The sequence below is a fragment of the Aptenodytes patagonicus genome, chromosome 1, assembly GCF_965638725.1.
Source record: "Aptenodytes patagonicus chromosome 1, bAptPat1.pri.cur, whole genome shotgun sequence".
Classification (NCBI taxonomy): domain Eukaryota; kingdom Metazoa; phylum Chordata; class Aves; order Sphenisciformes; family Spheniscidae; genus Aptenodytes; species Aptenodytes patagonicus.
Genome location: NC_134949.1, coordinates 98,419,747 through 98,435,188, shown reverse-complemented (window position 1 = coordinate 98,435,188; position 15,442 = coordinate 98,419,747). Strand labels below are relative to the sequence as shown.

Genomic DNA, 15,442 nt, shown 5'->3' with positions numbered 1-15,442 from the left:
ATATAACACACTCTTAAGAAAATGCGCTCCTACTTGCCCCGCAACTGAAAGAAGCGGAGCTAATTTCCATCAAGGAAAAAAGGAAACTCAGTCATGCCCAAAAATGTTACCACAAATCAAACCTCAGTTTCTAATTTACCGTATCTCTCTGATTTTTCCATCAAAATACATCAAACTTTGAAATCAAAGTTTCCCCAGAACTGCTTTCAGCACAGCTACTGAGGAACTTCACTGTAAGAGAAGCATCCCCCACTCCCACAACTAATCAAAGGCTAAATTTGTTTCATTTTATAGCAGAACCAATAAATTCAACTTGGCATCACAGAAAAAAGCTACTCAAAGTGTGCACTCTGGTCTGGATCAAGAGTACAAGCAATTCTGGTCAGGCCTCAGAGCTTGGGACACGCCACATTTCCCACAATCCTGAAGAAGATCCTTGATTTCCTCCTGTTGCCCCTTGTCACCTGGGGAGCAGCTCAGACCTGCAGCAGTGCCCTATAGCTGCAACAGCAGCATCCAACGCCTGGCTGAGCCCACTGCAGCTATGCTTTTTGAGTGGCTTCTTATAAAGAGTCCTCTGCAAAATCACTCAGGGCACCACAGTGAGAATGAACAAAGTCGTCCCATTAATCTGACTGTTAACAGGCAGTAATGAGAAGGCAGCAAAAGAAGGATACCACAACACAAAACAAGTAGCAACCTGCCACCAGTTACGGATTAATGATTTTAGAGCTCCATTAGAAGGCATACAGAGAACGATGCTCACCTGTTTAGAAAACTGAAAGTTGGTTAATGAACCTGTGGTATTTACATTCTTCACTCCATAAAGAAAAATAATTAAAAAAAAAAAATTGCAACAATGTAAGACAACACGTTTCTATACAAGTTGACCATTTGTTGCAACTGAGATATTCTTCCAAACAATCTGCTTTCTCTCAATCAACCTAGCTTCCACCCTGATGGATGCTCAGCAACTGTAAAAAGAACTTTTTTTTTTCCTTTTTGTTTTTCCTGTGTATAATTTTATTTCCACACATTATAAAATCATGTTATTCGCTCACACACATCACATTATTCTAGATCCACAGTTATTACTAAATCACTGTTAAAGTCTTTTTCTGGCATTATTCAATCCATCTAAAAGTTCTGAAACTACCTAGGCTGAGTGTTTTTTCTGTCAGAAGTTGTTTGGAGTGAACCTTACCCTTTATCATCTGTCCTTTATGGCTTTATCCTTTATTTGTGCCATATCTATCTACACTTTTCAATGAAAGAAAAACAAATTTACACGCTATAAACTTTCATTGACTACAGTTCTTTGCTACAGCAAAATCCATCATTTCCTGAGTATACTCCATTACAGTATTAGTAGGAGCAAAAGTATCTAATCAGAGAGCATAACATAATTGCTTGTTTCTTGTTCCTGAGCCGGGGTAGGTTGTGACTCCCAGTTCCACCTCCAACAACTCCCTGGACCTACGCGACATAAAACCGGCACTCACCTCCTTCGCCTTCCACGGTCACAGAGCTGGCACAGAAATGTTTTCGGTGCAGCAGTCTACCATTCTGCCTACAGCTCTGGTTCACTGCAACAGAACAAAATCACCATGATACCGCTTTCCAGCTTGGCATGTTAGCCTGTCAGAAAAAGAGCCTGCAGCCACCCATAAAAATTAACTCCAGACCGATGAAAATAACTCTTTCAGGGGAGGAGTAACAGCATTTTGAGGAAAATGAAAAGCAGGAAGCTGATCTCAGCAGCGCGGGGAGCAGGGACGGGGCGGAGCAGAGGCACAGAGCGAGGAAAAGTGGAGCAAAGACTCACTGCTTATAGCTTGGTTTTGGCAGTATGGCCAAATACCACCGCATTACTGAAATACCAGCGTTATGGCTAACAGACGCCAACAACACCCCCCTCCCCACACACACGGACGCCCCCCCCACCGCGCGGGCCGACGTCAGTGACGGCGTGCGCCCCGCGCAGCGGCACTCACCGCACAGGTAGCCAGCCCTGCGCAAGCAGCCGCCCACCCACGCTGCCTTCCCCGCTGGCGCCACCGGCCCCCAGCCCCAAAGTGCCCTCAGAGGCTTCTCCACTCGCCCTGGCTCGGGCGAGGGCTGCCTGCGGGTGCTGCGCTGCTGAGCCCGCTTTCACGTGTGAGCCGATTTGGAAAGGCACATCCTGCAGGATGGATTCAACGCTCCTGCTCTTGCAACTGGAGGAAACTCTTATTGCACATTAAAAACAACAGATGGTGGTATCTTCTAAAAGATCGAACTGCCATGTTTTGTGCAAAACTACTTTTGATGAAGTTATAAAAAAAAGGCAGGGGAGCATTCTTTAGGAAGACAGCTTCAAGAACCGCAAGGCTTTTCAGGCTAAAATTCAAACCGATACCAAGCTGGGCTTTAACTTGGTAACAGCATCTGCCACCCTGTATGAACCTTCTCTCTCAAAGGTATACACTAGCCACACCAAGGCCCCCCTTCCCAGGGGATGGAAGGCCACAGGAGCTGGCTCCCCCCAGGAAGGGCAATTCTGCTCCCGCAGCACGGGACTCCCCCGCCTGCCCTCCTGGCTTCTGCAAGAGTCGGGCTGCATCTGCCACTTGCCATGCTGTCCCCATGTTCCTCAGGAGTGAGGTTTGTTTGTATCATTAGGATGGCATTACAAAACCCACATAAAACAGAGCAATATATAACATTCTAAATAAATGTGAGCTTGCAAAACAAAGTGTCAGGGTAAAGCCAAAAAGATACAAGGCAAGGTGGACTGACTACCAGGAGCCATCAAACATTGTTTCAAAAGAAGAATTAAAACCCGTAATGGAAAACAGCATGTCAATGGATCTTCCTAACACTCGCACAGCCAGGATGTGATCTATACTGCTCAGCCAAAAGCAGACAATCCCTATGAGTTTATGGTTTTTCTAAATGAGACCATGGAGATAACCACAGAGAGTATTCTTACTTAAGACACTTGTCTTGCTCTCTTTCAGGTCTGTTTTGCCTCACTGGCTTTGCACAGCAAGATCTGCAGGTATTTTGCACTGGTCAGTACAGAGGAGACACAGGACCAAAACAAAACAGTAAATCAGTTTAAGTCAAGTTCTTACACTTTTGCAAATCCTGTCTGATGTCCTCTACGCTAGTACTGACAGGAGAAGGGAAAAGAGAAGCAAGGTGGCCAACCATTTTTATTGTTACCACTTCTTTCATATATTTTCTCTTGTCTGTTCAATATAGGAACCTGTAGCATGTCTTTAACTTACATCTGGAAGATCCCATTCCAGAAGATGATGAAACCCAGCAACTTTTAACATAGCATTTAATGACTCCTTTGAAATTCACTGTGCCCTGTTCACTTTTTGACGCTGTTTCAAAGTATATCCTATACGCACTCAGTCTGCAGTCAAATCCAGACTGAGCTGGAGACATAATCACACACCTCTCCCTACCTCCTCTCTGCAGAGCCTGATGGCCTTCACTTCCAAGAGTGGACAGACAGGACCCATGCCTTCGTCTCCAGCCTTCCCAGTTCACAGCCTACCTTTGGTGACTGCAGTTACATTAACCCCTCAGGCTGTAAGTTCAAGGTCACTGATGCAGACATACATCCCCATCTACAGCTACTCTGATGGAACAGTCAGCTCTGACCGAGTGGATGCAAAGCCTCATTGCAGCAGTATCTTCAGGTGCTGCAGCAACATCAGCAGAGCCGCAAAGAGACTAAAGGCAGCCTAAATCTCAGCATGCAGGCTAGGCCAGCCAGTGTACGAGCAGCAACACGCCAGATCCCATCCATCTTAATCTCAGTGCCATTTCTGCACTAGTGTCCGTGTAGTTTTGCAGCTTTATCCCTTTTTGTTCATATACTGAGACACTAGTTTCACTCTCAGGAGAGCCTACACGTTTTTGGGGAAACTATTAGCACTGAAGTAACATACAGCTGCTTCCTTACTAAGAAAACATATAGTTTAAACCCAGAACTATATCAGAACTGGGAATGTAATTCATACACTCAACTGAACAGATTTAGTCAGTATTAAAAACAAGAATTCACAAAACCTGCATGGCGTATTGTGCTGGTGATAGTGTATGGACCAACAGCAGGCAAGGTTAAAATACAGGTAAGAGCTCAACTTAAGAGAAACAGCAAAGATATTCCCAAACTTTTTCTGATATAATTACTGTTACATAAATGCCTGGGCTTCTCTTCAAATCAAAACCAACACCTGTACAGTATCACTCTCAGCTCTGGGAGTCTACCACACCAGAGATAAATGAGCTCACAAGCCCACCTCCAATCCCACGATTATTCTGTGTATTTCAGAGAAGCTGTTTCCTACCTGCTTTATAGAAGAGAGATTCTACAGCACTGAGTACTGGTTTTCCCCTGCTATTCAAACTGATACTCAGTTTTGAAAGGGCACTTCTCAGTTCTCACAGATACCGGTCAGGTATGCTGTTGCTACAGTGTACTAGCCTCCTTCCTCCTCTCTACTTCTTCAGTTCAAGTACACATGTACACCAGTGAGAGTGTTTCATCAGATACAGAAGAGTAATCTCTGGCACTCTTGATGTGACAGCCAAGGACAATTTATTCCAGCAACCTAGAGAACACCAGAAGCACTTTAAAAAAAAAAAGTATTCTTAGTTAGTAAATAAAAATCATTAACCAATTTATAAGGTTGACTAACAAATCTCTTAAAACATACCTTTAACTTCAGCAATGCACATCTTTAACTTCAGTCTATCTCGACTTAGTAATAAACTAAAACACTCTCATACATGTTTTTAAGTAACTTGCTACTATTTATTTTGCAAACAATTTTTTATAAGTGTTCTGAAAGACCCTCCTCTATCAGCCCACTTCAGTCTTTTATTATTGAAAGCACTTTATCCTTAAGATGACAGGTCATACAAAGAAAAAGTTGGAGAGACACCAGCTAAATTATTGCATTGTTTTCAGTACAAAAAGCTCCGTTTCTTTAACCCTGCCTTTCTACGCAAGAAACTTCCTTGAGAAACTAGAGTAGCATCTGCTTGTACTTCAAATAATTATTGTCTGCTTCTTTGCCCCTCCCAAGTTTCCTTGACTGAGGTCATCAAAATAACAAGTATATTTTAAAATCAAAGTTTACCATTTGTAGGATTTCAGGGGCAGGACTGTGGAAGTCATTATTAGGCAACCATTCTTCTCAGAGTGAAACAGTTTGTGCTTAACACTAGCAAACAGTTAGACTTCTGTCATTATCTTTGCTGGCTAGTGTTATTACCCTGTCCAGAGGTCTCCAACTTCAGTATAAATACAAGCGTTAGATCAGCAGTTTTTACACTGCAGTTGTTATTTCCTACGGGCCTGCAAAAGTAACTAAGAAGATTAGTCCATTGTTGGTAGGCTTACATTCATTTTTCAGGCATCCATATCATCTACAGGACGCTTTTTTTTAGTGGTTTTAAAGTAATAATAATAAAAAAAGTTGAAAACCCACTACTTTAAATTCTGTCAGCTTTTTTCTCACAGGGAGAATACAAGTTTTTTGAAAGCTTGAAAATGGTCATGAAAAGGGATCATCTAATGTATAATCATCCTTTAGCTACTAGACACTTAGAAGTCCAGGCACTTGCCCTCAAGTAATTATTCTGTACTGTTTTAACATTAACTTGAAATTTTTGTGTTGCTTAAACTACAGTTGTCAATATTCATTTATATGTGACAATTTCTGACCTCTCATCCCCTAACATTAAAGGCAGGTGGAGATTAGGCACCAAGTTATCTCTATATTTATTTAAAACAAGCCAACCTGGAGATAGTTTGATCACAAATTTACTCACTCCATCAGTACATCTATCTTCTCCTGAACTGACATGACAGGATGACTTCTCCTGGCTTGTTACTTTATGAGCATTAAAATTACTTAGAAGCGACCAAGATGGGGAAGACCTGGTGAAAGAAGATAGAAAGGGAAAAAGTAACACTAATGTATCTTGCACGGTTGAAAGCTTTCTCCTGCTAACCAGCAAGGAAGTATAACAGCAAACAATCAAGGAAACAAACATTTTGAGAGCATATTTAACACACTCCAAAACTTAACCTGGAAGCAACTGTCAGTGAAGACATCCCCAATCAATCAAATCTGCAATATCAGTCTACTATTGTAATTCTGCCTCCTGTAAAATTCACAAAAGAATTGTGCTCACGCATACATACAGAGTTTGCGGCAATATCAATAAATTATAATCTCCAATGAAGCTCCATATTTTATTCCAATCCCATGAAGAAATACAATATTAATCACTAAATCTAAACAAAGTCACTACTCAGCTCAAAATGGATACAATCTCCCAATCCAACGCTTATATAACTCTGCAATACCACAGTTAATATAACACTAAACAGATAAATTAACTCATAAAACATTCCAGAAAACACCATCAACAATCTGTGTATCCAGAAATAGCAGACTCACCCTTTTAATGATTCCTAGATCTCAGCACTTTCTAGAAGTTGTATCAAATATTTTCATATATGAACACATACACACAAAAGCTTTCTGAGCTATGTAGTACATTAACAGCATACATGCAACAGCAAATTTCCATCACCAGAAAGCCACTGTCCCGTTACCTACTACACACAACCCACACATCACAAGTGTCAGAACAACTTCACGTACAAATGTCATACATAAATAATGCACAAAATACCCAAGCCAAAAGTCCTACCACAAGCAGCATGCTGTCCCTTCTTGTCCCTCCCGCACACTGTTATCCTGAGAAGTTAAATCCCAGTTCTTCTCTGCTATAGGTGGAAGGCACTCAGATACTACATACAACGTGGCAGAATAAAATCCTAACGCTGTTGCCCCCTTTTTAGCTTTTTTACCAGAACAAGATACTGGCAAGTTTAGAGATGCAGAAGTTTACTTCTCACAATGTAAGATCATGCACTACCTGTAGCAGAAAAAAACCCACCGCATTTCCGATATAAAAATTTCTTAAAATTAGGAGGGTTTTATCTAGTTTTTGCTTTAAGAATAGTGAGAGCTGTTCTCCGTGAGATTAAAATGTAAAACAGACTTTTAAAAAGAAAACTACATTAGCATAATTTTGTCTATTTTCTAGTTCTCCTATCAGAAACAATTTAATTAGAAAGATATATACTTCTGTTTTTTAAAACAACCCCGTTTTCTTCCTAGATGTACTGCTGCAATATTCTGCAAGCATATTCTTAAGAGATGCAAAGGTTCAAAGAGCAGTTGCAAAAGAAAGCTATTTCACTCCGCTAATTTGCATCGTTTTATGGTTCCTATCCTCTCTTCTAAATGGAAAACTAACTGTGATAAAACATCAAGCCCAATTAGAAACGGCCACTACACACAACTATTTATTTGAATTATTTTCTTTAGAGTACGTGTAATTGTTTTTACAGAATCCTTTAGTGTTTGGGCCAAATATTGTCATCTTTTCTTCAGAAAAAAAACTTCCTCCAGCTTCACATCTCATTCACCAAGTACTTAATTGAATTCAAATCTTGATACATATAAAAATAAATCTTTCAAATTTAATTTATTTCAACGAAGTGCTGGAAAACCACTATGGCAGCCCGAGTTCTGCATTCAGAATACACTTGTGATTTTCTCCAGGTTACAGTATTAGCTTGCACATTAAAAAGCCCAAGTTTGGCACTTACTTGAATTAAGATGGCAATCAAGTGCAATGTAAGACTTCAGCACCAGAACTAGAGCTCACATTTTTGGAGCTTGGTCCCACTGGTATCACATTTGCCAAAATCCTGAAGTTCAGCTTTGTTTTGGGCTGTAATCTATTATCCGTTCCTTTTAGATTTAAGGGCCAAAAATCTGACAGACTTCTGTAGGCACGGGAAGAAGTTGGGGAACAAAGTGGGCAAGATTTAGAAAACAGGCAAGTGACTAAGAAATGTGTTTTGTCCACATCTGTGGACAGCTGGCAGCTGTGCCAGCCACGGCAGGAGATGAGATCAGTCTCTGTGGCAGCACCAAGCGAGAAAGGGAGCGAGCACGGAGGAGAGGTCAGGTCCCTGCAGGTGGGCTGCCATCCCGTTCTTGGCATATCCAGGTTATATTTTCCTCCATAAACATGCTTTCTGGAAAAGCAAGCAGGGCAGCAAAAACAGCAGGAAATAATTCTCGTTCAGTTTTACTGAAGAGCAAACCCAGCCTGACCTTTAACTGTGCTTACACTGTTTTAACCTATGGCTGCTCTCCCACCTCTGCAGCCTCCCCTCCCGCCCCTGCCCTCTGGCAGAGGGGGCCCAGGCCCCCCACCCTGCCCCGGGGTGCCTCTCCCACCGCAGGGGTACACTAGCACACATCATGGCTTCGGCAACAGCCGGGCCTGGCACAGCCAACCCTCGGAAGCAGAGCTGCTAGGAGGACGGCTGGCCCCAGCCAAGGCCATTGCAGCTGTGAGCAAGGACAGACTACTCCTCCCTGGAAACACGAGAGGCGGGGTTATGCCAGCAAGAAAGCACTGTGTTAATACAGTACCCAACATGCAAATCCAGCAAATAAAGTAAAATTTTCAACCATCCCTGTGGTTTTATGAGATATCACCCAATCTTTAGCTGTTGTTTTACCAACAACTACTTCCTCTGCATGACTGCAAACAAACTGAACTCAAGGTGCTTCTGCAAAACCATTAATTAGCCTTGGCTAATTGCAAATGCACTTTAAAAAAAAAAGATGTATCATTTTATCTCCAGCAATAAGTGTTGCTTAGGGTTTCATACACCAGAGCAAAACATTTGCTGTAACATCTCTCATGATGATGCCCACTCTTATCTGAAGACCTGACACCAAAGCCGGACGTGTGAATCAGTGGCTATCACATGGTCTTCTCTAACTAAGAGTTTCTTTATGTTTTGTTAGCATACTGTCTAAAACTAATGACTCATTTTTCTCATTCAATCAAAAAAAAATGACGCTTTTTCTTCTCTGGTCTGTGGTTTTCTCCCCAGTATTTGTGTGGGACTCTAAAGCTAAAAAAAGTTTCTATTATGCAACACTTCACTTTACTATAAAAGAACACAAAACAGATTACCAACATTCAAAATTCACATTTTACTTCAAACATGCAACCCCCCCCTCCACAAAGACCCAACATCAAACATTTTACATTCTAGGTTCAGCCACCAAAAGTCAATGCACTATGTAAAGTACTGATTGATGCACATATAAATACAGCAAACCTCTTCATCAAGGAAAATCATACAGGTTTCTTGCATTCAAGTCTAAAACACATCTGTGGGACACCATAGAAGAGGTTGGGTCTCTTCCTGCCACTCCAGCACAAATGCAAGGAACACAGATGCCAATCCACATGTTATCTACCTGCCTGTATAAATATAAACACAGTAACAGCATTAATATATTGGCCCTTCTATAATATACAAGCACGTTTTTGGTTTTTTTGTTTTGAATTGACAGGAAGAACAGGTTTAAGCTAGGCCACTCATTACCAAAGGGTGCAATGCTTTATAGATCCAAACTATGTCCTTGGTCTATGCAGAAAAGCAACAAACACTCTAGTTGTTAGGGTACAGCGCTGGCTTGCCAGTAACACAAATTCCCCTATTCCTGCATCTGTCCTGCACTAAAGTTAAACACAGGTTAACAATAACAGCTATTTACATGAAAGCCTCACTCTGTGACATGTGGTGGCTGCAGAGCTGATCCACTGCTGCTTTTGCTACCGGTGCATTTTAAACTGCCACAGAAAGGTACGATGGCCCATGGGAGACAGTAAAACTTCCAGCTGCTGCTGTTAAACTTTAGAGAAGTCATCGGTTGCGTCCCTGTGTCTCTCACCTAGCCGACCACACCACTGCTGCTCTCTGGGACCCTGCCTGGTATGGCCCGGGAAAAGGAAGGAGAGCAAAAGCAACTGCTAGCTTTGGTGCTGAAGAGACCCGAGAAAGGGCAAGTGCACTCCTCTAGGAGAAAGACGCTGCTGTAACAAGCAACCTGGAGAAGTTCAACATCTCCAACATCCATGTTTTTGTCAAAGCGATTCCACTACTACAATTCGATCTTCTGACTTGGGTGTAGATGTGGGTTGTGAACTTAACTGCATCACTTGTAGACCAATGCAATATATGAACCACACAGACATAATCATTCCCTGTCAACGGACACTTATTTAAATCTTCAGCACACTAAATGCTGTAGCAATTATTATTCTTTTTTTTTTTAATTTTACTTTCTCTATAAGAGAGTGGAGGGAGGATGGGATAGAATGTTAAGCATGGCCTTGAAGGATTATGCTGGTATAAGAGCACAAGGCTTGGCCCCATAATTGGAGCACTAATTAGTCAGTCATCACATTTACAGTTTCTTTTAAATTTGGACATACCTGACTTCCTTGAAGTCACTAGAAGAGCAGCTTGATCTATTTAAGCAATGGGTACTAAATAGATACTAAATTGACTGGTACACACTAGATACTTCAGATAAACACAGGTAACTTGGCCTCAGTGTTGACTTACTTCTGTATTTCACATACATTCCCAAGGACTCTAGTTTTCAATTACACCTTCTTTAAGGAAAGACAGAAGAGCAGGACAAAAAAATCTACCCTGAGCACCAAAGGCAAGACGCTTATCCTCCCCTGCCTCCCCCCCACTCCTATAAAACCCAAGAACAAGCCCTCTAATAAGCAGATCTTATCCCCAACTAGTTGTCACTTTCAACAACAAAACTTAATATCAAAATAAATACCAAGTTAATTGAATAATAATTTCCCAAGAGAAAGTACTGTTTTCAACATCCAGTGCTATAAAAGAAATCCATAAACAGGATTTGCAACTTGCTAGTGTAGGAAGAGTTGTTACTGCAGCCTAACCAGATTTTGCATCTTCAAGGAATGTCCAGGACATGCCTCACTGCATATGGCACCAACTGTCAGTGACTGGCCCTAAAGACTCCAGACGTTTTCAGCAGCCGTATGCTCCTAGACGCAGAAATCCGATTTAAACCAACTAACCGAGTACAAGGAACTAACTACAGCAGCCCAGCCCAGCATGAGCTAATTTACCCTTACTCAATGCAAGTTAAATTAGCATGCACAGAGCTCCATGCTATCACTGCCAAACCACTTCTGATACTTGTTCTACCTTATTGAAAGCACAGTCAGGTAACTACAAAACACAGTGGTCTACAATGTAGACATACCCTTAAGGTTTGAGATTATGCCAGGTTTTATGGATAGGTTGGATTTTAAAATGTTACATTTTAACAAGGTACTTCAAAAAAGTTAGTAATAAAGAATCTTTTGAGGTTTTTTGTTGGGGTTTCTTGTTGTTTTTTTGGTTTTGTTTTTGTTTTTTTAAAGACCCTGCATACTGCACAGCCAACTCCCTAGATATCAAAATCTATCAAATCCAACTGCAAACCAGACTTGGGAAGGATGCAGAAAACTCTTAGCTTTGTTAGTAAACAGGCAGTATATTTGCCTGTTGGTCTGGCTGAACTCCTTAGCTGTGTTGGGCATTTACCAGAGGCCAGTGATGCCCTGTATTTTCAAGGAGGTCATGGAGAAAAGAAAGCACTCAGCACCTCGGTAGGGGATCTGGTGGATGGGACAACTCCAGTTGTCCCTGAATTAACTAAAATCAACAGAATAGTTGAGACATTAAAGACAGGGTTTGGCAGATATGGAGGGAAGACCCTGGGTTTCCTGGAAGAAGATATTTATACTGGAGAGGTACACGTCCTGTGTAGTCCTCTCCACCTCCCACCTCTATTTCCCCTAGTAATACTGTGATTAATTTGGAGTCATACAGCAATTGTTATCAATTGCCAAACTATTCAGTAATCTTCACTATGCCTCCCAGTTCACTGTAATAATTTTAAGTACACCACAAAGCAGAAATCTCTCACGATCATTTATTTATCACTGCTGAAAAACACAACACAGTGTCCACTGTTCTCTGGAAAGCTACCACTCTGCCCAAGAAGATGTATGTCACTACACACTCTGGAGCCTTTTTCTGTATTGACTCTGTGCTCGAATTAAAGCAAGTTGCTTGCATTACTCTTTCTACCCCTAGTATTACCACGATCACTGACCTTTTGTGAATAAAGAAACTTAAGAATCAAGCTTTACCTTGCTATATTATTTTGAATGCGCAGCGGTAGCAAACTCTCTGAGCCACATCAAGGTACACGTTTGTAGCATACAGAGACTTGTAATACACCTTGGTAATACATGACCTCCCATCTTCAAGTTTAAAACTGATTTCTTTCATTATATGTACATGTAGGTGGTGGGGGACTGTATTTCAAGTCAATGTAAGTGACCTGTTGCTTCTCACTGAGTTGCAATGGGAACGAGGCATCTATCTCACTTGCATGACTGAAAATTTCAAACAGAAGTAATGACGGATATAGCTAAGTTTGCTTCAATAAGCACCAACTCCTTTAATAATTCACAGCTGATAGTCATTTAATTTAAATTCTGATAGTCAGTCCAATCCTATTGGTACATAACTGCGTAAATCATGCGCCTTTTCAACTGCATATAACAGATTTCAGTAGTGTGCTCACCAAATGCTGAATCCTTGCTTAATTATTTACTTTCCTAATCATTATTTTAAGATGTTTACGTAGGAACTAAAATTCTTTTCAAATTAGAGGCAAGTGAAAGGTGTAACCATTGGAAATCACAAAATTTTCACTTTGAAATTTTAAGTATCATCTGACTGCATCCACTAGAATTATTCAGCTCTGCCCTAACAACAAAGATTTTCCAAAATTCCATGCATTCCTGCAAATAGGGGTATAAAAAAAATGCTTCTGAAGCTCCCACATTTTGGCAAGACAATGGTATACTACTATACTATACTACTCCTTTATGGCAGTTGCTGAAAACGTTCATCTCCACATCGTCCTGTCACTCCTGTCAGTAAAACGAGGTGTGGGCATTTTACGGGACAATGCATGCTAGTGTAACAGGTCTGTAAGTCACTACGGAACTGATTTTAAATATTCTTAAGTTGCTTCCACCATTACTAGAAAAAGAAACAACACTGTTTCATATACAGGCATGGAAGAATTTTCACTCAATTCACCTCATATGGCTATTCCAGATATCACCATCACAAATGCTTAGATTATTTTCCTATGGCATAGTAACAAGCAATTGACTAAGTGGGATGGGAGAAACTGAAATTTTGTGTAAGAGTTGAATTGTTTTTACTCCTAATATCTGTCTACTGGTTAAGAAAGCTACCTATTCTCAATTTCAACTTAGTCCTACTGAATTGCATTGTCTGTCCACATAAACAGGGTTGTCCAAATTCCCAAAGATACTTGGCTAACATACAGATCTGTCCTCTCATTCAAAAAATAGAAATGGACATTTGCTGATTTAAAATAAAATCTCTTAACACAAATCAAGAGATTCACAAGTCTTAAAACCAACAATTTGTGGTCCACTGAATCAGGGCCAATCACTTCATCTTACTACTGTTTTGTTCAGTGTTATTCCTGCCAACTAAAACCCTAAAGTCCACAGATTTCTTCTGAGGCAGGCGAGAGAGATTTTACAAAAATGAGAGACTTAGAACTCAAAGTGCAAGGTTAAGCAAGCATGAGCATATAACCACAGGTCTCGAATCATGCCTTCGATGACACATACTTCATTAACCCCCTTGTTCTTTTGCAGTGCTTTACATCCTGATCACAGAACGTTTCAGGAGAGTGCTGACCATCAGCAGGTAAGTGGAAACAAAAGCAAGAGTGAAACAAGAACTCCAGCAGCCTAAAGAAAGATCAGGACAGTGGGAATAGGAAGGAATACATTTCAGCCTTATGCACTATATACTAGCCAACACAGTCTCGCTAGTTAGGATGAGCTATTTTGATTACTTCCAATAATCCCCAAACTTGGATACTTTTAATGCCATTTTGATTCTCCAGAGTTTCCAAAGAAAAGCACCTCTATGGCCTCGTTGAAGCAGCAGAGAATTCCTTTACTCCCACAGTCCCTCAGCCCCAGCTGCTGTGTCCCACCATCAGCATTCCCATGATGTCAAGGTGAGTTTGCAAGTTAGAGATGCTCACTGCCAATTTGTTAAACTGTGAACTTCATATGCCAGCAAGTTCCTGCATGGCTTCATCCCTGCTCTCCACTCACAGTGATGATGCACATTACAAGCAAATTACCACCACTGAGTGAAAATAAAGGTCCTTTTTGTTGACAAAGTAAGAATGCTTGAGCTTTCTCTTTTGAAGTAAGATTCTTGAGGACAGAATCTCGTTCATTTGTCCAAATTATTCAGAAGTCCAAGAAACACCTAAACAAGGGGGATTTTTGAAATTTTGGTCTAACTTGCTCATGATTTGAGTGCATGCAACTAGCAAGACCAGTTTATTACCTTTACTTTCCTTCAGACCACAGCTCTAGTATAGAACAGTTAGCTCCTGCCACCTTGTGGGACTCCATGGATTTCCCCGAAAGCTTGTTCCAGCAACAAGCTAGTCAGTTAAAACAAATAAACATTCAGGAGTTACTTTCCTTGTGTTTCACCATGGTGAATGTTAAAATAAGAGAGAAATATTTATGGAAAGGGTATGCCATTTTGAGTATTTTCTGGTTCATTATTCCTAGCATTGTTTATATAGTTGAACTGCTAGATTTAGTAATCTTATGGAGGGTGTTTTAAATATTTAAATATCTGTCAAGAATCCTAAGTTTTGGAAGCTGATGCATCTAAGTTTAAAATAACGTTATGATCAAATACTTGTCACCAGCAGTAAATTTCACATATTTGAAACAGATTCCACATAGAAATAATATGAATTTAGGCTGAAAATCTTTGCAGTCAGGTGCAATTTTGAAACCCAATAATCATCTCAGTCTTATAAGGAATTATGCATGCGCTTAACTTTTAATATGGTGATAACACATGTCCAGTTCTCCTAAAAGATCTGATTCCATGTCATTACTTTTTAATTGCAATTTGACTTGCCAGTTAATGTTTTTCCTCTCCTCATCCCCCTCCACCCCTATCATACATACCCAACTTAATGAATGAGTGAAGTTCTCCAAAGAAGGAGACAATTGGAAGAAGTTTTTCAACACAGTAACAAGCAGGTGAAGATCCATGGATCTCCATCCTCATGTCTTACATGTTGCCTACTGCCCCCTCAGAGAGGTAACTCATCACACCTACTTTGTGGAGGTGCAAAAGACAATAGCAGCTGCAGACAATAGAGAAGAAATGAGGTTCTCTTTATTTAAGCAAAACCTCTGCTGCTCCAATTCAAAAGTTAAAAAGCACAGAGGAGTGCAGATGATGTGACTCCATGAACCTGATCAACAGCCTCAATGAACCTGCTCCTTTCTATTCTCGGAGCTAAGTGATTTGTTACAGATACATAGACATGCAAGAACA

The 15,442-nt window shown here is 40.8% G+C and overlaps 1 protein-coding gene across 6 annotated transcripts in view; it reads right to left on the bottom strand.

Moving 5' to 3' along the window:
- Positions 1 to 15,442, bottom strand: part of BBX (BBX high mobility group box domain containing) — a 147,947-nt gene that overhangs the window by 111,715 nt on the left and 20,790 nt on the right. For 4 of the 6 annotated variants that reach the window (XM_076350358.1, XM_076350394.1, XM_076350404.1 and 1 more), the window contains exon 2: positions 1,503 to 1,586. The exons of the other annotated variants lie outside the window; for them this stretch is intronic. The gene's annotated coding sequence lies outside the window, so the exon portion shown is untranslated. The remainder of the gene's footprint in view (positions 1 to 1,502; positions 1,587 to 15,442) is intronic. 6 annotated transcript variants of the gene reach the window in all.